Genomic DNA, 23,372 nt, shown 5'->3' on the forward strand with positions numbered 1-23,372 from the left:
AAGTTATATTTTACTCCTCCTACAATGATCTTGTGTTCAAAAACGTGATCATTGAAAATTACCATCATGACAGCTTCTCCTTTACATTTCAAACTATGTCCGTCAGCGGCTATATAGTTAGCGTTAACTGGACTTAGTTGCGGTTTTTCAATAATTGAATTAAAAACATGTTCCGTAATGAAAGTCCGTTTAGCTCCAGTGTCAATTTCCCAATTGATAGGAACACTCTCTATATGACGTTTAACCATCATGTTAGCAACACCGTAAACACGAACTAGAGCTCCATGAGAATTAGGGTGCTCTAGATTCTTGGCCGTAGTGACATCGTCACAATTTTTCGCCTCTTGAGGCGTCTGCTTTAAGTTGCAAGGATTAGTTTCTTTAGATACTTGAATTTTTGAATTTTTATTAGTTTTATCATTTCTTTTTCTTCTGTCTTTCTGATTTTTAATTCCAAATTTCCTTGCATAATTTTTCGCGTAAGGCCGCGTTGGTGTGACCGGTACCTGGCCAAAGGTACCGGTCCGTTTTAGTTTAACGGATCAGAGGAGTCATTTGACCGGTTAAAACCCCGGCCCCCTCTTGATCGTGCTGGATTAGAATAATTAGAATTTCCTCTCCCACAATTATTTTGTCGAGAATTATTTTTCGACTTGGATCCTCTCCCTCTATAGGTTTCACTCCTATAATCATTTTGAGGTTGATAACTCTCCCCTGACGTAAAGGGAATTTCAAAATCGTTCTCGTCATTTATTTCGCCACCATCATCTTCGCCGTCTATTCCAAAGATTAAACGATTTGCGGGTTTGGCATCTTGAAATAAATCTTGTTCACCTAACCGTAAACATTCTTCTTGCACAGCCGATAAAACAGCATCTTGTAAAGTTCTAGGTCCAGTGCGTTTTATATTTAAACGAAATTCTTCGTTTTGGCCGCATCTGTCTAAAAATGACTTCATAGCGTTTTCTTCAACTATGTCAGGATTGTTTGGATAAGCCCGCCTATACAGGTCTTCAATAGCTTGACCAAAATCTCGGAGGGATTCTCCTGGTTGCCTCCTCCGTAGTTTAGCATCAGCAATATATCTCTCTTTCATTGCAGCATGCCCGAATCTATCGTTCAGTTTCTCCGCTAAACGTTGATAATTTCTCTGAATTATCAAAGGCAGCCCGTAAGCGTAGGTTTCCGCTTGGCCCCTTAACGTACTAAGCAATACTCGTCTTGCTTTCTCATCGTCCCACAAATTTAACTCCCGAATATTTTCAAAATATTGGAGAAATTCCGACCATACGTCTGAATTTGACCCCAAGAACGTACGCCGTACCGGATATTCGGAGGGACGTGCTGAAAATCTTCCCATCTCTTTACTTTGCGCCCCTACATTCGTGAACTCGGTTCCCGGTCTATTGTTTGGTTCAACAGAAACAAAATCTCTAGCATTATCTGATCCACTAAAAGCATCAAAGCTAGCTACATTCATATTATTATCGTGTCCATTGCGTTCTGGAATTTGCTTGTGTTCCAATTTTTCCTGGTTTTCATGTCCCGTATTAACTGGGCTATTCAACGTGGACTTTTGGCTAACTGGCATTTTTCCTATGTAACTGGACATAGAATTATTTGGCGCATAGTAAGGGCTGTTCGGTGCATCGACATACCCACATTCTTGGTTAGGGCTTGTCATGCTCCGTATATTATTGTTACTGAGAATCGTTGACTGTTTAGATCGTTTTCCCCTTTGTTCACGCCCTGGCGACGCTACAACATCCTGTTCACGCGGGGTCTTACAAAAATGTATTAAAATTTTTAATACGGTCGTTACTAGTACAAAAGCTATGATTCCTAGTAATCCGGTCATCACATACTCCTGCGACTTTTTAACTACTTTGTTACACGGAAAATATTTCCAGGCTATTGCTACTAAGCCAGTACAGACAGAGAGCAAAGTTATCCAAATTAACCAAAATTTTCCCCAATTTTGTTTATTCTCTTCTATATTTTCCTCATCGTATCCCGGAACCTCCGTACCCAGACCAAATTGCTCCTCTGGTGAAAATAATCCGGCATTCGTTTGGAAGCCTGTATATTTTCCTAGGTGCTTTGGCTGAGGGGTCCCACACACCGTGGAATTTTCAATTCCGGAGTCATATGGAGAGCGACTATCATAGACCCCATTATCGGTATAAAAGTGTGTCTGTCTTACCTCAGAAGGCATATATGCCTGAGTGTATATCCTGTTTCTAGGAGTTTCCATCCTAGCACAACGCGACAATCCTGTTTTAAATCCATTAAAAAATTATCCTTATTCAACACAAAAATAAATAAATCCCACCGCTGCCACCAATGTAACGCAAAAATTCGGGGGACCTTCCCGGTGGTGTTGTCGACGGGTAGTTCGTGACCCGAGAAGATCCTTTTGCGTATATAAAATGAGGGATTCTTGTGTTGCTTGGACGTTTTCTCTGACTGACTAAAATAAACACGAAGTCGCTGTGTAAAGTTCAACAGTGTATTCAAGTATCATAAAACACAATACACAGTAATAACGTAATAACATAATATACAGTATATACAGATATAGCACACTAAGTAATATTAACAATCCTCTAATCTCGTTCTCTCGTCAGCTCTGCTGTTTCACAATTATCACTCCCTTATATACCTTCTCTTGCAATATGGGCTTGTGGGCTTATGGGCACCAGAGTTTCTTGGCTTATGGATACAGGGTTTATGGGCAACTGGTCAACCGGGCTTATGGGCACCAGAGTTTCTGGGCTTATGGGCAACCGGGCTTATGGGCAACTGGGCTTGGTGGGCAATCAGGATTATATGCACCAGGGCTTATGGACTCCATACATATTAGGGCTACCGTGTACCGTGTATAATTAGGGCTTACAGGCTCCATAATTTAGGACCATAAAGCACCATGTAATACTAAGTCATAGATGGTCGGCCCTGAATATGAGGGTCCTAAAACACCAAGTTTACATACCCTATCAATTTTCATTACAATACTTTAATTTAAATTTCCACATATCTTTCATCTGTTTAATATCAAAATCTTCGTTTTTGTTTAAAAAGTATATATACTATATATATAGAAATGAGCAAATACGTTGTTCCCCTCTCCGTTTTCAAGTTTCATTTCGTTTTACTATCATCACAAGTATTGTTGAAATTTATATTTGAGATCACACGTATCAAATATTTATTGTCATATATAAACCTCTTAATAATAAGTTTGTGGCAAATTATATTGGTGCAAATATACACAGACGACATTTCAAAAACAAAACCAAAGGAAAACATATCCCATCAATCATATATATGTTATTTGATATGGATTCTGATTGCGTGTAACGAATTTTCAACTTAAGAACACACATATACACACCTGTCGTAACATCGACGAGGTGACACACATTGTTGGTTCATTGTTCGTTCAGAAAAGCAAGTAATAGGTCACCTTTAATAGATTCAAAGACGTAGGGTCAATTTAACCTGAATTTATTTCACAGCAGGGTCATTTTCAAAAAGTCATTCAATCAAAAATTTAATAAATCATAGTATCACAACCCAAGGTGTGTAATTTAAGGTCCTAATAGCTCATCTATAAAAACATATCATCAACTTATAAACACCGGAAGATCCCCGAAAACCGCAATTTTGACAGATTTTGGCAAACTCTGAGCCTCAAGCTCTGAGCATTTCCCAAAAATGTATAAATAACTTCGTGAACCAAAGATAAGTTTATCGTGAAAGGACGGTTTCGTGAATTCATATTTTAATCGTGAATTTAGCAAAAATAAACCTCTCGTGAAAGTAATAACCCTCTCTTCATTTTTTAATCACAATGTATTGTTCACGGTCCTTGGAATGTGCTGAATACACGTATCGCTTCATTCATGTTTCTATCTTATTCTGTACTATAGTTTTCACTTTATATTTTGTGGTTGTTGTGAATTCTCGAATCATTAGAACAAATTTTTCAATGAAATCTGTATAAAGTTATTTCACATATTCAGTTAATGTTTTGCGCCCAGTATCTTTTTATATCAACGCAAAAAATACAATCCATACTTCTTATTGACCATTTAATGTACGTAAATGAACGATATGCTCCATTGGATACTGTGAAAGACAATATTCTTGATCAGTAGGTCAAAAATGAAGACTTTTCACATTTTTTAAAGTAAACATGCGGCTGCGTATATAGATGAATTTCATACAAAGCTTAAGGTGAAACGTAAAAAGTGTATATAGTATAACAGTAAAAAGGAAATTTAGGATCTACCTTAATTAGATTGTGATCTAACACTTTTGTTTGGTTATATTCATTAGTATAAAGGTAGGTTATTTGTTCTTTTCAAATAAAATTGTATGGATATTGTTTTTAAAGAACTTCACACGAGTATAGCAACAAAGATTGCGACTCCTGCCACTGGATCCAAATCTAAGCTTAATGGTTATCTTGGCATCAGTCATAATAATGTAATAGAAATCGTGAAAGCTTATGAATGTATGTGTAACGGCTTTTCTTTATGAAATATGCAAAAGATATAGGATGAAGTAAGATGTTGACATTACAAAATATATACTACAACTGCGTAATTTAGATGTATTGAAAGTAGTTAAAAAATAAACATGAACGTTTACAGGATTTTTTTTCTGTATACATACCTGCCAACTGTCACTATTTGCGGGGGATTTCCCCCATGGAGGCTCTCAATTGGAAATTTTGAAATAGCGATTTTGTCCACAATTTAAAACAAAACAATCAATTTTACTTTTGGTTTAGCATTGTGAAAGTATGAAGAAGCAAATAAACAACATAAAAATAAATTTGAAGGCCCCCTTATAGGTTTTGTAGGACCATGGCAATCATCTTGATTGTAAAACCCCCATGAACATTTTGAATTGTTGACACAGGTATGTGTATAACGATGGAAATTGCGAGGTTTCAATTGCTTTCATTACCTTTATGAACAGGTGTTTTAACATCTTAATGAGCAAAATAATTATTATTTCCCGCAGTTAAAGAAAAATGTAAACATAATTAATAACTTTTTAAATGACAGTTTAACCTCACATTTGCATTTGAACTTTATCTTCATTTTCATTATTTATGATAAATAAAGTGTCTTACATGTTTTTTAATTCACTATGAAATGTAAGTAATCCATATAAACTAATTCATAACTCATGAATAAACGTATTCATAAAGGTAATCAATATAACATTGTCGATTTTTTTGATTTTTTTTACTATTCTACAAGTGTGGACACAGATGAGTGTGGATAGTATGTTTGAATGTTTGACAGTGTTTTATGATAAATGTAGTTCTATGATTTTCCTATATGTGTTATTAACTGTGTTGCACGATGACAACCAACCGGAGCATTAGGAGTATTGTTTATTTTATATTTAGTTTAGTTTTTATGTTCAAGACAGGCATGGAAGAGACACTAATTGCATTAGTTACCAAATGATTATGATAGAATATGTTCCACATCTTTGATTTTGGATACATTTTATAGTTAGGAGAGCAACACATAATAGGTTCAATTTTTCGTGATTTTTTTAAATTGGGAGATGATATCTGAGAACATGATATAAGGACCCTGTAATTCAGTGGTTGTCGTTTGTTTATGCGTTACATATTCGTTTTTTCTTTATTTTTTGTACATAAATAAGCCTGTTATTTTTCTCCTTTGAATTGTTTCACATTGTCATTTTGAGACCTTTTATAGTCGACTATGCTGCATTAGCTTTGCTCATTGTTGAAGGTTGTGTGGCGACCTGTAATTGTTAATTTCTATGTCATTTTGGTCTGTTGTGGAGAATTGTCTCATTGGCAATCATATCACATCTTTTTTTATATGTATTTGCTAACTATTTGTATGGTTCTATTTATATATACTGAGTGCCAATGAAAACGCAACACTTGGTTTTTGAAAAATAAAATTTATATTAGAAATCATGATCTTTCAAAATGAATTGTTCTTGAAAATTAACAATTCTAACAATAGATCGATATCAAACAAAAATGTTTCATTGTCATCTTTCGGGCGCAATAGATAAACGAAATATCCAATGTCGAATCATCAAATCACAGTCCTAACAAAAAATGTTACAACCCTGTTGTGCAGCGCAATCTCGACAGCGCCGCGGAATTGATCATCCCGGACGTTTAATGTGATCTCGAGGAATGTTATTCCACTTGTTCTGCAAAGCAAACTCAAGCTGACTTTTTGATATTGGTGGTGGTTTTCATCGTCTAAACCATGTCAAATCTGATGCAAAATTTGCTCTATCGGACCTAAATCTGGCGAAACGCATGACTTTTGGCCAAGTCTGGTGCCAAACGTCTATGTAACCACCACTGACGATTTTTGGTACATAATGAATGATTTTTGGTCTACAGAATTCGATGTTTACGCCACACGGCCGTTAAGATGTCGGCTGTGGTGCTCTTTAACTGTTGAATTTCTGCGCAAATGGTGCTTTACTGAAATTGCTTCAGAGGATCTACCGTGACTACCATTGAACTCTCGTGACCTTTGGACATCCATCAGAGTCGATATCGGATATGTTAAAGACCAAATGTATCGGTTTTGCTGAGCGTTTCTTGCTTTTTGAACCCCGGGATGTGGCTTATCATTAACTGATCCATTTTTGTTGAATTTGTGGATGATTTGGGTTATTGTAGAGGCTACAGTCTTCTCGAAATTGTATGCTGTGAAAGGCTTCATTGGATCATGCCGGAAACTGCATGTCGCTGGTTGTCAGAAAGTCCTGGCATTTACTCAGATGTTTATTGCAGTTTCCTTACAATAAGGGCGGGAAAGTTCATGACATTAGCCAAGCTTTAAATGACAAAATTGTGAAAATGGTGCGTATATTGAAAAGCGGTGAACTCGGTTTATGTCCGTTCAAAATAACCCTTACTTCGCATTTGTTCCAAAAATCACCCAACCGTAAAGTTGTCGACAATTGTCTTTAAAGTCATTTTCAACCAACTTTACAAAGTTCTAATATAAAATAAATAAAAATTATCAGACTTTTTTGAAAAACAAAAGTGTTGCGTTTTCATTGGCACTCAGTATATCTTTGTGGTGGCTTGTCAGTATCATTAGTAAAACACTTTAAAATGTTGAATTGATCCTCAGATTAGAAGAAATTTATTGGTTTTTAGTAATGACAATGCCTAACATGATTCTTGGGCCTGATGAGCTAGAAAGTAAGCTTCTGTGCTGTTTTCTATCAATTCTTTGATAATATCTCCTTCAAAGCTGGTGAAAGCAAAACAAATTTGGTCAATGGACAAATAATGTTTGGTTCAAACAAAAAATAAAATGCTTTTATCTTCCTGTTACTTACATTGTACATAGAAATGATAATACTTGGAGACATCCTTGTACATGAGAGTTGTCTGTAAAATCTTTACTTCACAAAGAATGAATTGCATAACAATGAACCGAGCTCAAAGCAAAGCACTTTAATAATACACTTAGACAGAGAGCTCAATCCAGTGATATACTTTGTACTACAGGTCCTTCATGAACATCCATCAACCAGAATCATATCTCAATAACATGCCATTCTACATGGTTGGATCAGAAGTCCTGAAAAAGACATGATTTTTTTTATCGTATTTAAAGTATATATGCATAGGTTAAAACTTTCACAAATTTGTGGTATAATCATTCAGTGTCTGGCAACTATCAATCGCTTCATGCACAAACTGATATAGGTTGAGCATGAGTGCCCCTCTGTTGGAAATAAAAACATACCTCCACCTAATTTTAGTCAACTGATGAAGAAACATTCAAAACTATAAAATGTTATCCAAGACTTGTCAGTGTCTATATATAGCTATTCACCATCGCCACTGAATCAGTGATATATGTACACATAAATACATGTAAGACTAAAATTAAAGTACATATATAAGACTAAAACTGACATTCGGTCTTTACCTTCATTCCCCAAGTCCTGTTCAAATCTAATTCATGATAAAATAAAATTACAACCAATGAAATCAAAGGCAAATTAAGAGGCCCCCCCCCCTGTCTGGAAAAATGTGGTTGATTATTTAGAGGACCACTGGAGCATGATCAGAGTGGGCCCTCTCTTAGGCAGTCAGTGGGCCCGCACTTATGAAAATTTCTGGATTCGCCACTGGAAATATCCCTCTAATAGCATTTAAATCCCAGTTTTCTAATATGGTAGCTAGGTGGAACCTAAAACTAAAAAATTTAAAAAAAATATTCTAAATATATTTCAAATGCATGTATATGTGATAATATAAATTCTCCAGATTTCACTGTATTTTCCCTTTTGGTGTTTTTGAACTACAGCCAGTTTGGTGTGGGTTGATGTTTGATTGTTGTACATGTTATATATCGACATGAGATTTGTTTATATACATAATACTTATTTCCCTAAATTCAAATAAAATAGATGTGAGAAATTAAAGGAAACCATATGCAAATATTAAAAAAATAATATGCATTTGTTCTGTTGATTGATAGTGGTACACATATGAAGAAATGGTGAAATCACTTATATATAGTTCTGATCAAAAGTTTCATGATAGACATGCATGGTAAATAAGTAGTAGGTTGTTTGAAGTTTGCAGCATATTCAACTTTGAAAATCTTTTTCAGGTCTACAATCCATATAAAAATCTGTATATATGTGGTATAATTTCCAATGAGACAGCTTTCAGAGGTTAAAATAACAAAGTTATTATAGGCAACCATACAGCCTTAATAAGTGAGAAAAAAACAGTCTAGACATGTTAAGTAAGCAACAATTAATGTAATGGCCTGATTTGCAACTTATAAACAACAGGTTTAATTGGAACCCTCCCCCCAAAAAAATCAAAGAGCAGATTGCTCTGAGGGATACGATTGCCGTTGTTTCGTTGACACATGTACATGTATACATGTAGCTGGATAATATTATTTTCAAAACTAATTCAACTGCACATGTAAAATAGTTACAAAATAGCCAATCCCAGATAAAAGTGTATGAACAATGCAATTAGGCCTATTGTGTTTTATTTTTGTACTATCAATTCCAAGTTTACTTTCCACAGCAGTCACTGAGACTCAGAGTGAGAGAAGGTATTTCACTTCGTATCTTATCACCTATTTTCCTACGTAAATTCTAGGAGGAACCCCATTCCTAACTCTTTAAATATTTAATTTCCTTTCGGTCAGTGATCACGACTCCTTTCCGTACACATTTATCGGTTTAAATTTCGATCATTTTTAATATAATACACTTTATTGACAGAACGAGCTAATACTCAACGTATTGTTTTAATTCAGAATTCACGGAAGTTACTTCCAGAAGGGAGACAACTGGAAACAATAATATGGAAGACTTCATTTTGCCTGATTCTACGATGTGGACTATATTTATTTTCATTTAAATGATGCATATGATTTAAAATTATGCAACAATAATAACCTTCAATAGCAGACATACATAGAAAAGATCCCATGAGTTTAAAATTAATTAATTGAGTGGGGAATCCAGAGCAACCATTAAATCGAAAACCCCTCGAAGTCAAGAAAACTATACGCATGCGCATGCGCATAATTTCCAAAAAAAAACCTGGAGCAAGAACGTATATTAAATGTTTATTAAACGACCTAGATAGTTCTCTATTTCTTTATGGAAGTACAATCTCAAATATCAGTTTCATAAAGGTTAAATATAAGAAAAACTCCACTTCAGTTCTTATATGACAGAAATAGATTTATCAGAATTCAGAGAACTCTCGCATTTTATCAAACTGGGAATTCCCTCTAACGTGTTTCTAAATTTAGAAAAACACTAAATATAAATACTACGTAATTCTGATTTTCCGTGTTGTTAAAAACACGCATATAAGTCAAGGGAATTATCAAACATGAAGATTATGAAAAGAACATTATAGGAAAGTTGTTAAAGTTCAATCCCTTTGTTTGTTTTTACCTTTAAAGCAAGACAATCATAAGAATCTGAGATGTTCCTTAATGTTTAGAATAAAACGATTGATATGAGGGCAATGCTCTGAGCCACCAGTATAAGTCTACAGATTGCTTGAAAGCAATCGTATCCCAAAAATTGTTCCAATGAAGATAAAGGCAAGCCTGGAGGGGATTCATTACATTTGGAACAACTTTTCTGAAGGATGGATACGTATAAAAATTAAAATATGTAATAAGATTGCCAATAAGACAACTACCCACAAATGTTCAAATGACAAAGCAATTATAGGCAACCATACAGCCTTCAAAAATGAGGGAAACTGTCCCAACATGAAAAGTATACATTAATACAATTGAGAAGAGAAATGGCCTGATTCACAATTCCACTAATAAACAGGTCGGGAACATCTTCCCTTCAAATAAACCAGATGCTCCACAGGGCGCAGCTTGATACTACAGCAGAGGCCGAACCCTGAACAGTTGGGGCAAGTATGGACACAACATTAAAGCCTGATACAGCTCTGAATTTGGATTGTGATCAAATAGTCAAAACAGAATAGGTTTCTGACACAGAATGAATGTAGTCTAAGAACTTAAAACATTTAATATTAAATTGGACTTTTACCTATTGTGGTCCTTTATCCAAAAATCTTAATACATGATTTGAGGCACTTGTCGCAGAAAAAAATCCTATATATAGACTTAGGGGTCGACCATTTGATATTCTGGGGGAGGGGGCAGGTGGATTTGTTTTTGAACGGTTATTTATTTTTGTAATCTAAGAGGACAAATTATTCATTTTCTGCACTAGTGAAGCAAGATTTTTCATTAAAGCAAGGGACTGATTATTCATTTTCACAACTGTATTTATGATATTCGAAAATCATACAATTTTCAAATGATTTTTTTATTATAAACAACATATTTGTGTTTCCTTTAAATTTTTATTTTGATATTTTTTTTTTTTTTGGAATACTGAATGCTATAAATTTTTATTTTGACATTTTTTTTTTGCATGCCGAATGTTATAAATTTTTATTTTAACATTTTTTTTGCATGCTGAATTGATATGCACGCAGTTGCGTGTTGGCATATAGGGAGCTATATATGCGCCTGAATACAAATTAATTAAATATATTAAATAACTTGGAATCCTCCCCCTTTATAAGTAGAGACAATCCATAACCTCAGAAATATTAATCTTAAATTTATATAAATGAAAAGTAAGCTTCCATAAATAAAATTCAACAATGTTTCTTAAAATTGGTAAAAGTGGTATAGTCATACCCCAACATGTTGACCATAGATAGACAAACAATTCACTTGCATTCGATTCGCATTTGAACTATGTGTTTGTTAATGTAAACCGTTTCAAATGTGAATTAAACTAATTCAAATTAGTTAATGTCAATCCAATTCAAATTAGGTGTGAACTCAGTATGATTGGCAGGTAGTTTCAAACTGAAAGATACTTTTAAGGGAAGGGAAAGAAACGGATAAAACCATGTGTGTTACAAACACTGTTTATTCAAGTCAGAATCCCGGATCTCAATAGTACTTTCATAATGTCAAATGAAAACATGAATATTAATTTTACATACAATGCTACATGTATTTAATACATATTAAATAACATTTATTTTAGTGATTGGTAATTCGGAAAAATCTGAAATTCAGGCGTAAATTGAGACAAACAATATCACTGAATGCAGTTTCTAGTCAAGGGACCAGCAAACATGGAAATTTACCTTTTGAATGAAAGGAGAACTCTTACATTGAAAATGAATGATGTAAATCTAGATTCTAATAATAGCCGAAGGGAGCTCACATTCACAACAGTTAAAGCATTGCTGAATTAGTGAACAAAGCATTTTTCTCATTAACTTGAAAATCCACCAATTTTTATAATAGAAAAAACCCGAATTTTAAGACATAAATTATAAAATTCCTGATAAAAAGCGGTGCTGAGCATGCATGTAATATGCTTGAAACATATTCAAAGAATAAAGTTTTATAACTTCCTAATGTCATTTCCAAAATTTATCAAAACCTAAATCTTACTGTGGATTCCTATATTTTTCGTGGATGTCAATTCTCCTGGATTGTTGAAAACTTGCATATTCATCGATATTTGATTTTGTGGTTTTAACAATCCAGACAGACAAATAGCAATAATGTGTTTAGGAAAACATGACCTGAAACCTCCTTCATATAAGACAAAAATACATGGGAACTCATACTGAATGGTCAAATGTGTTCAATATGAAAATTGCAGTTAAGATGGTAAAATCACAAATCAGCCGTTTCTGTAAATGGACTATGACTTTTGAGTAAATTTAAAAGTAGTCCGAGATTACTCTGACGTCCAACGGCTGTTTTGCCAGACAAGCTGGGGCCGTGGGACGTCAGAGCTCGTCCCATATCAAAAAGTGGATATTTGCCCACCCAACCAATCTGTTCATTTTTCATTTATCTCTTCATTTATGTAAGTTTCACCTACCTGCCAACCTTTATTTTTCCATATTTTAACAGTTTTCACAGTGACCCATCGATTTCGGCATTTTGCCTTTCATTTTCAAAGATAATCACGTGACCACGAGAAAACAGAGTTGATTTATGCAAATGACCATAATGTAACACCTCGTTCATCTACGATGCAAGTTATCTAAATGTCCGAGAGCTTCCGATTGTAACGTGGTCGGAACTAAATGCTTCATACCGATCTCCTGTAAAGAAGGTGAAAAATCGTGGTCGGCTACTAAATGTTAAACCTCGATCTCCTATAAAGGAGGTGAAAAAATATAAATATTTGCATATTTTGAGTCTCGAGACCACGAACTCTCTCGTAACTTGACGTCCATTTGAAAGTGAAAGTCAAAATGCCGAAATCGATGGGTCACTGTGAAAACTGTTAAAATATGGAAAAATAAAGGTTGGCAGGTAGGTGAAACTTACATAAATGAAGAGATAAATGAAAAATGAACAGATTGGTGCCCGATTTATATAATTCCATGGCCGTCAGTCGGCATCAGAAGCGACGAAGCAGCGAATCTATTTTGGGTGGGCAAATATCCACTTTTTGATATGGGACGAGCTCTGATGTCCCACGGCCCCAGCTTGTCTGGCAAAACAGCCGTTGGACGTCAGAGTAATCTCGAACTAATTTAAAGGGAAATGACAGGGAAGGGGCCAAATAGTGTTCAAGGGGAGCAAATGCCCTTTCATTTGGTATGCAGGTTTCAAAAATAGAGGGAGAATAAGAGGGAAAGTTGAGTCATCTTATTAGACTTCAGTTAAATAATGACTTATGAAGTTATGTAGACTTATACCCACTAATTTAAAAAAAAAAAAAAAAACCAACAATACACCTTATCGCTATTTGTCCGCCATTGCTGGAAATCACACAGGTTCCCGTAAAATTTTGACGTCATAAAACAAAATATCTGACGCCACAATGGAAAAGTGATTGTTGTTGACGTCAAAAGTTCAAGCGGCCGGGTCAGCCGGGATTAGCGATAAGGTGTATACTCAGAACTATGTCTAATTCACTTTGACTACTGATATGCAAACCTAAAAACAGAAAAATATATCATAAAATAGTGATTGAAAGATTCATAACACTTTGAAAGGATAATTCAGACACGTGTTCCACGGGGAGCATGTTTGTTTACAAATAATAATGTCACGTGATCGCGCAGACCTCACATGTTGCATCGCCCTATCCACTGATACATAACCCATTATCATGCAAACATGCAACGTGAATGTGATTGGTTATCAAATAATACAGAAATAATGCATGCACAGTTTATGAAGAAATTAGTTCATCAAATAGATCGATTTTCACTTTTGACACGAATAGGTCGGGTTGACATTTCTGTCATCGGGGATAATATTGTAGTATCCGGAGGGTTAGTTTTAGGTCATCAGACAGACCATCTAGAGATGTCCGAAGCACTACCCAGAAACCATCCTCTTCCGGTTGAAACTATTAATGGCTATACAGCAGACGAATTCACTAGAAGAGCAATCGGCCGTTCCTGACTGCAGGAACGACCATCCAATGTATACATTGGTCTTTAGTTATACTCGGGATCACAACATTGGCGCTGCGAGCACTTATTTGCGTGGTGCATTGCAATTAAGAGCTCATTTTGTGATTTGAGGCGACGTTCGCTTCGACAGTGTTTCCCGCGGAAAAGCATTCGGGGGAAACCTTTGCCGATCGTTTTTTGTTGTGTAATACTCTGGTAGAGAATATTACATAACATTTCAGGGGTTTTGCAGTGCGGTAGAACCCCTGATTTTTGCGTATTATTGAGTATTTTTTATATTTTTGCCGTGCCGGTAGTGTACGGCAAAAAATAGTAAGGCAGGAGGGGAAAGGTGATTTGGTTTATTCCAGCGCGGGAATAAGTCATTTCAGGCACTCGTGGAGTATTTTGGAGGAATACTTCACGGTTGTTTAGGAGAAAGGATTGTGCAAGTAGACGTCAGGCTACCTTGCTGACCCTGAAGGGACAGCTGGGTACCAGTCACCGGTAACTGCAGACCAGAAGGACGGGTTACCAGTCGACAAGTTATTGTTTTGTTTATTTCTGATAACCGCAGACCAGAAGGACGGGTTATCAGTCGTATTGTTATTGTTTTGTTTACTTCTGTTAACCGCAGACCAGAAGGACGGGTTACCAGTCTTTGTGTTATTGTTTTGTTTACTTTTGTTAACCGCAGACCAGAAGGACGGGTTACCCGAAGCAGTAGTATTTGTGTTATTAAATAAATAACTTGTGGTATTCAATGTGTGTTGTTTGTTGTTTTTTATTCTTCAAATAAATAAACTTTGTTATAAATTGTTGTTCATTAATTTACAGTTACAAATGTCGGTTGTAAACCTAAACACTTGTAGCTTTCAAGAGTTACTCCAGCTCCCAGGTATAGGCATAAAAACTGGGGAGCAAATAATGGACATTAGGGAGAGCAAGGGCTTTGTGACCGAGTCAGACTTGTCCACTATCTCCCACCTAAGAGTAACAAGGGGCCTCTTATCCAGGCTGGACTTCAGCCCAAATGGAGTTGGCCAAAATATTGGGCCACCTACTCGGGCCCAAGGCAGGCATGGAGTGATGTACAACAGGGAACACATTGCCCCACAGGGCACACCATCCCAAGTACAAGGCCAATCTGCATTTAGGCAAGAAGCATGGCACCAGGGGCAAAGTCCCGGGCCCTTCAAAGGGCCCAGCCAGATGGACTCTGCCTTCCTTGAATATAGTCCATATCCCTGGGATGCTAATGCTAGACCTGAACCCACAGGGAATTGGGATGGGGGCTACAGAGAACAGTTACAAAAAAAAGAGTGGGGTCACCATGATATTGGATACCTAAACCAAGATAGTCCACCTCACCACATGTACAGGGATAGTATTGAGAACAAGCCATATTGGCCAGGTAAAGACAGTGTGTGGGACAAACTTACCCCAAACTATTTGGGCACACCTTCACATCCCATGAGCCATGCATGCAACTATGCAGGTCAGGGGTCAGCACCCTGTACCCAACCAGCTTATACTGGTGGGGGACAGAATGAAATGGCCTGCAGTAAGTATGGCAAGAGGCAAGACAATAGGGGTGCGGACACAAGGCAGACCCCATCTCATGACTATGGGGATAGGCAACCCAAGAACCAGTATAATCAAGGGTATACAGCGGTGCCCCCACAAGGGGTCACCGCAGGGGTGGGCTATGGACAACAGGCCTACCCAGTACTAAATAATGAGGATAGGCCTATAGAAAACACAAGGGGACCTGACAACAGTAGTGGACTACGAGGAACTTTAGGTGGCATCTCTAAAGTTGCCAATGCCCCAAAAAATATTAAGTATGACGGGAAGGGCAACTGGCAGGCCTTTTTCACAAAATTTGCAAGGTATGCGGAAGTTTGTGAATGGGGTCCCCAGGAATGCAAGGACCAACTTTGCTGGTGTCTTGAGGGAAAAGCCAGTGAATATTATGCCCTCATAACAGAAAGAGACAGGGAGGTGAGTTATAGGGAGCTTGTGGAGAAGCTTCACAAGCGGTTTGGTTTCAAGGCGCTCCCCGAGACTGCCCAGGTCCAGTTTAACAATGCCTGGCAAGCCCCTGAGGAGTCTCTCGAGGATTGGGCTGATCGGGTGTTGTCCTTGGCCACCAGGGCATTTAGAAACCTCCCTGACGATTACATGTACGAGCAAGTCGTAATGCGACTGTGCCAGGGCTTTGAAAACAAACAGTTGGGAGTGCAAATCTCTAACCTTCAGCCCCAAAGTATTGAGGAGGCCATAGATAAAATACGGCTATTCCAACACAACACACAGGCAATATATGGCAAGCCAAATAGGCGTGAGGTTAGGCAAGTGACTGATGGGCAGAATGAAGCCCACCATGAGGCCTTCCGTGAGTATCAGGGGCCCCATGTAAGGGATACAATGGCCCTCGAGGGGGCCCCAGTCAGTACATGGAAAGTGGAGTTAGAAAAGTCTAATAAGAAGTTTGAAAACAAACTTGGTCAAGTCCATGAAAAATTAGACAACATGATGGACCAATTCAAGCAACTCCTCACAAGCCCCTTTTCAGGAAGTCGCTCACCTGGCAGACAGACAGGGACAGAAAGTTGCCACCACTGTGGGGAGAGGAGCCATTCCAAAATGGAATGCCCAAACTTAAGAGATAAGTCCGTCTCAGGGAGTCCCTCCACTGATAGAGGACCTCTATGGGAGGGAGTGTGCTACCACTGTTTAAAGCCTGGACATGTTAGGAAGGACTGTCTTGATTTACAGGGGAGGGATAAAACTGTTCCCTTCATGAATCAGTCGAGCAGAACTGCAACAGGACCATTAAACTTAAACGGGACTACTCAGGAGGCCGGAGTGAGTCCCCGCAAATGAAGTTAGGCCTCTCAGTAGTTGAGTCTGTACCCCAAGGCAGAGTAGCTGAGGTAGCTAAAGTGGGCCCAGATGTAAGTGCCAGGGACAGAGAGGGGAACAGAGAACCCAGAGTGTCGGTGAAGGTTAGAGCAGAGATTGATTCAGAGCAGTGCTCCAATTCTGACAAAGAGGCAAATCCTTCAGATGGATTGGACTGCTACCTATTAAAATGTCTCTGGAACATATTGGTGCATAATGCACGGGAGTTGGACCACAGCCTTCTCCCAGGTGGGTATTTGTTGGTTGAGGAAATCCTTAAAAGGGACCCAGGCTACTCCTTACCTGATATTCATAAACTGATCAAGGTTGATGTGGATAGGAGGTTCACTTTAATAAAGGACTCTGACAGTGGTTGTTGGAAAATAAGGGCCAACCAAGGGTATTCCTTGATGGTGGATACCCCAGCCATACCGTTAGTAGAGAAATGTGAGGTGCCCCAAGGCAACTTAGTTACTGCAGCAATGCTCACAGGCGACAAGGAGGGTTCAGTAGCCAATATTATGAGGAAACCCATAGGAGCTATTTTGGCAGTTGAGAATCACAGTAGCATTCAAAAGGTTGCTGCCACAACAGAGACAACTTTGGCAAGTGATGAGGAGGCCCAAGAAAGTTGGGACTCCACCTCAGACAGTGAGGCACATACCACTTTGGTAGAAGGGGCCAGTGATGAGAAAATAGTCACAGTGTTGCCTACTCCTGTTGTTGACGGAGGAATGACTGACAAAACTGAAAACAGTCATACATCACTCACTTTTGAGGACCCTTCCTCAACGGGAGAAACTGACAGAAAAGCAGCAACAGCAAGCAACAGTCTGCTCAACAATAAAAAAGTTATAACTTTCAAATCTCCTGTCAACCAGGAATCTGTATACATTAATCCAGAAAGCCCCGATTTGGGATTTAGGCTACTTTTCAAAACAGATAATGTTGGCACTGGGAATTTCAATCAGCAGCAGCTGCCACCAGTAGACAGTGGAACGTCAGTCTTGTGTGTGAGCACAGTTAGATCGGGTCCCAACAGAAGACAGTGGGACCCTGGAATTCATTATCTAAACAAAGGTATAAATACAGTGCAAGTGAGGAAAAATGAGACCAGACTCTTCACGACAGAGAATGGATCAGCACAACCTCCTGGGTCCAACTATATAGTGGACATGCAACCACTAAATGGACCGGTTCTAGTTTGTATAAAGACGGAGAAGAGTTGGCATACGATCCAGACAAGAACAATTCACAGTTGTCTGGGTTCCCAATTTGTTGGGAACCCATTGTAGTATCTTTTAGTTAATCAATCAGTAGACCCATGGATACAAAGGGTCCGTTTTGGGGGGATAGGTTTTACACTTTTTAAAAATTGTTAGGGGGATAGGGTATATACTTTTTTAAATTGATGCATATTTTCTCTAAATTTGGTATTATTTCCGTATTTTATTGAATTGATTTTGGGCGACAATCACAGGGCCCCCCTCAGTAGAGGGGGCCTTATTAATAAAACTGGGGGGAGTGTAGTATCCGGAGGGTTAGTTTTAGGTCATCAGACAGACCATCTAGAGATGTCCGAAGCACTACCCAGAAACCATCCTCTTCCGGTTGAAACTATTAATGGCTATACAGCAGACGAATTCACTAGAAGAGCAATCGGCCGTTCCTGACTGCAGGAACGACCATCCAATGTATATATTGGTCTTTATTTATACTCGGGATCACAACAATATTGAGATAAATGGGACAAAACTGACCGTCAAAAAGGTCTAGAGAAGCACATCAGTAGAACCTTAACATTAATAAGTAATACTTACCAAAATTGCTCTAATTAATAAACTATATAACTGAAATTTCACAAAGATAACGGTAAATAATTTTGATGGTGGTGGTGATGCTGGTTAAATTGGCGCGAAATAATATTCTTACTCCTATTGCTTTACGTAAAAAAAATGTATAGAATTGAATTTGACTAAAGTTGAACATAAAAAAACGTGAATATGCAAAAGCCTGGTAATATATTAATGATAAAAGTGTGTATAAATTTCTGTAAACGAATTTACCCGTATACTTCACTAAGAATTACATTTGAGCGCAAGGAGATCTTTATTGTGAATCGGTTTATTAACTCAGGGTCGAAGTTCAACATGTTTATATTAACGGAATTTTTTTGCCTTGCTTTTAAATCATTGAGTCCATCTATTTTTATTACGGGTTTCCACATCTTTAAATCGGAATTATAGAAAAAATGAAATGTTGTTAGCAGAATCAAAACAGAAATGATGAACACTGCAACATTTTCAGCAAAACATAAATAGGATGGAGGATCTGTGTATTCACATTATTTGTAAAACTCTCCTTATTCATGTGAAGCGTGTGCTTTACATCGAGGCTTGTGCTTTACATCGAGGCTTTCTATGCTTATCATCGACGCCACAGTACTTCAACCAATCAGACAACGTTTATTTGGGGCATTCGACCTGTTTTAACTCAGATTTTGGAATTTTTTAATCGAAATTATAGAAAAATGGAATGTTGTTAGTACATATAAAATAGAAAAAGATGAATACTATTAGTTAAAGCAAGTTTGGATGGGGTTCTGTGTATTTACATTGTTTGTACAACTCTCCTTACTGATGCCATATTTTGGAATTTCCGTGACCTAAATGGTTCGCGAAAATTAATATTTTTATATATAGTATAGTAACAATACATGCCATTAACCTCACTACCATTTTCATCATTTATGTCATTGTCCATTCATGTTAATGTGTTTTGTCCTTATTGATACAGTTAATGACCAGATTAATAGTTTTTATAATTACTTAATACCTTAAAGGCTTTTAAAATACACATGTAGTGAATTAACATTATTAAGTATTCTTATCTTATGAACTCCAATTGTGAGTTTCCACTCAAAAGCTATAGGGACATTATACTTTCGTACTAGTTGAGCCTTAAAATGCAAGTGGATAGCCAGGATAGATTTTTCAATGAAATACTTGATATGTCGAGGAAAAATTCCTCTGCAAACAATTCCCTGTTTTCTAAAGAGAGGATAGAAATTTTGATAAGGAATGTTAAGCAGGCAAAAGATGCAACTAAACATACTGGCAAAGAAAGAACCCTTCTGAAGCAGTATGAGATATTGACAGCTGGAACCCTAGAAAAATTGATCAAAACGAAACATCGGATGGTGAGTACAATGTTGATAGTCTGTCAAAATTAACTTTTCAAAATCTCTGGTGTCTTATGAAAGGATAAATTTCTGTACATATTGCATAATTATATTTAATGTTTTCATTTTGACCAAATTCACAGTGACCTAGGCCTGTTGAAGTAAATCAAAATAACTATGCTGTATGGGTTTTTCTCATTGTTGAAAGCCGTACAGTGACCTATATCTGTTACTTTCTGTGTCATTTTGTCTCTTGTGGAGTGTTGTCCCATTGGCAATCATACCACATCTTCTTCTTTATATTATTGATTGATTGATTGTTGGTTGATTAACCGTCAGTGGCAAATATTCTATGCATGTTCAGGACGAGCTTTGTTTTAATATATTATACACATTTAATGATCTATTTAATTATCAAACAAATAAATAGTGAAGCTGCATAAGATTTGCATACCCATCTGTTATGCTCAAGGTACAAAAATTGAAGAGTAGATTCAATAATTTCAGTTATTTATAATTAAGCTTGGTCAAACGAAAGCCATTTTCTCTCTCTGGTTTTTATAGAGTATGTATTGCAGACCTAGCTTTCAGTTGTGTATGTTACAAAAAAGGGGGGTGTATAATTCTAATTTGTAAGTCATTGTTCTTTAAAATTTCAGATGAACTAATTATCTACTTTGTGGCCATTGAGGAAATGCATGCAATTATTAAGCAGAGTCACACTGCTGTGGGTCATGATGGACTGCATAAAACCTACAATGACTTGAAAACACACTATGCCAACATAAGCCGTGAAGCAATAAAAACTTTCTTGAATCTTTGTGACCACTGTGCTCTAAAGAAAAAACGTTCTGAGCTTTCAAAACTAGTCATCAAACCAGTCAGATCGTCTGATTTTAGTTCAAGAGGACAAGTTGACCTAATTGATTATCAATCTGTCCCAGACAGTGGATATAAGTGGGTGTTACATTACCAAGACCACTTTACCAAGTTCAGTATTTTGCGTCCGTTGAAATCGAAAACAGCTGCAGAGGTAGCATACAATCATTTTGATATTTTTCTCATATTAGGAGCTCCAAAGATTCTACAGAGTGATAACGGGCGTGAATTTACTGCTAACATAATTACTGAGCTTACTAAGTCATTATGGCCTGATCTTAAAATTGTTCATGGTAGACCACGTTATCCACAGAGCCAGGGATCTGTGGAAAGGGCGAATGCTGATGTTAAAGAAATGCTTGCAACATGGCTCAGTGAAAATAATTCTACACAATGGTCTGAAGGATTACGATTTATCCAATTTTAGAAAAACCGATCGTATCATCGTGTGATAGGACAATATCCATACAAAGCATTGTTTGGTTCAGAGCCAAAAGTAGGATTGAGCTCATCTTCAGTTCCTAGAGATCTTCTTCCCGATATTCAAACAGAAGAAGACTTGGAAGCAATATATGAAGCAAGTTCTGTACCCACTAACAATACTGATAGTGAATACCCGTTTTCCGAGACAGAACACAACACTGACACTGAAATTGAAACTGACAAAACAATGTCAGAGTCTGATATTACTACTGACAAAAACACTGAAACTGAATTGAATGGTCATGATTTAGCAGTCAACATTGAACAAGTCTTTGAGTCAGAAACAGACACGTTGATAATTGAAAGTAGTGATGCTAACATGGCTGATGAAGCAAGTATCAGCGTAAGATCTACTGCTATACTTCCTCATAAGAGGGCGCTTTCTGATGGTGATCTTCCACAATAGTAGTGAGGATTTATGTGACATTTCAAATATTGAAATCAAGCGTGCTCGAAAGAGGGCACTTTCTGGCCAACAGGTACAAGCTGATGCCCTGACAAAAAACACAAAAGCTAAACTAACTGTTCTCTCCCAGGGGGACAACGTTATCATTCCGATTCCGTCCATTGATAGGGGCCCTGCCGACGAGAGAAACTTAAAAGGCGTATTGATGAATGTCAATGAACATGGCGGATTTAAATTGGAACTAAAGTTGGACAAAAAAAGGGATACTAAAGTAGAAACCAGGTTCAATTCTTTGAAAATGTAACCTTAAAAGTGCGTGAAGTCCTAATGAGTGTGAGAGAGATAGTGCGTAAGATATCGTTGAGTGGAGGGCAAGGCTTTGTGCATTGTCAGTGTAAGAAAGGCAGTTGTAAGTCCGGTAGGTGTAAATGTTCCAGACCATATGAGTATTTGGACCGTACGCGTACGGTCCGGACCGTATACGTATACTCGTACGGTCCGACCATACGCGTACGGTCGGACCGTATGAGTATACGTGTATGGTCCAGTACGAGCTGACCATACATGTTATTGGATCGTGTGGGTTAAATCCAAACAAACATTTATCACAATCTTTTTTTGTAGTTTTACAAATTGTTATTATTACAACTAGATGTAGAAAATGAACAAAAGAAAAATTGAAATTAAATATTTGTTTAACTGTATATCTGAATCCTAATTTGGTACTCTCGCCCAATGTAACACTTGCTACCACAAGTAACGGTATATTTTTACATTTACATGTTTGAAGTTCATGCATGTTCTGGTCTTCGCATTTAATTTTTTTGTAAAGTTGCTAAATATTTCAAAACAATTGTTCCTCACAAATTATGTTTACTTCCAATATCTTCAATTACAGTGATCATAATTCAATCAATGTACTGGTCGACATGTTAAATACAAGAGATTAACAGATTTAAATTTATAAATAGTTAAAATGTAAAGTTTTTATTTCAATAACAATTGAGCTTTTTCATATTAATTTGAGAGTTAAAAGTTATGTTGATCTGTTATATGCATTTGTATATAGTAAACTTGACCAACTTCTTAATATTAGCCAGACCGTACGCGTACGGTCCGACCGTATGAGTATTTTGAAAAAGTACGCATACGGTCCAGACCGTACGCGTACGGTCCAAATACTCATACGGTCTGGAACATAAATATAGAAGAATGAAAGTTTTATGTAACTCAAGGTGTAACATGTCTCTTTCTTGTAGCAACAAGTAAGAAATATATATGAAATGTAGTATTTTATGCATGCTGTAAATAATGCACATTCTTTTGCATTTGCTTATTGTTCTCAATTATGTAATAAATTGCAAATGTATATTCAGCTTTATTTAAATTTATTCTAAAATTTTGTACAGGTTAGAACCATTTTTTTAGCAATATTTTGTACATGTTATAACATGTATGAGGTACTTTTGTACATGTTATAACTTGTATTTTAGCAT

General features: G+C 37.0%; 1 protein-coding gene across 1 annotated transcript in view; it reads left to right on the plus strand.

Moving 5' to 3' along the window:
• Nucleotides 1-4,189: 4,189 nt before the first annotated feature.
• The window catches only part of LOC139519082 (b(0,+)-type amino acid transporter 1-like), a 46,512-nt gene continuing 27,329 nt past the window's right edge, over nucleotides 4,190-23,372 (plus strand). The window contains exon 1 of the mRNA XM_071310875.1: nucleotides 4,190-4,348. The gene's annotated coding sequence lies outside the window, so the exon portion shown is untranslated. The remainder of the gene's footprint in view (nucleotides 4,349-23,372) is intronic.

This window comes from Mytilus edulis, chromosome 4 (assembly GCF_963676685.1).
Source record: "Mytilus edulis chromosome 4, xbMytEdul2.2, whole genome shotgun sequence".
Taxonomy (NCBI): domain Eukaryota; kingdom Metazoa; phylum Mollusca; class Bivalvia; order Mytilida; family Mytilidae; genus Mytilus; species Mytilus edulis.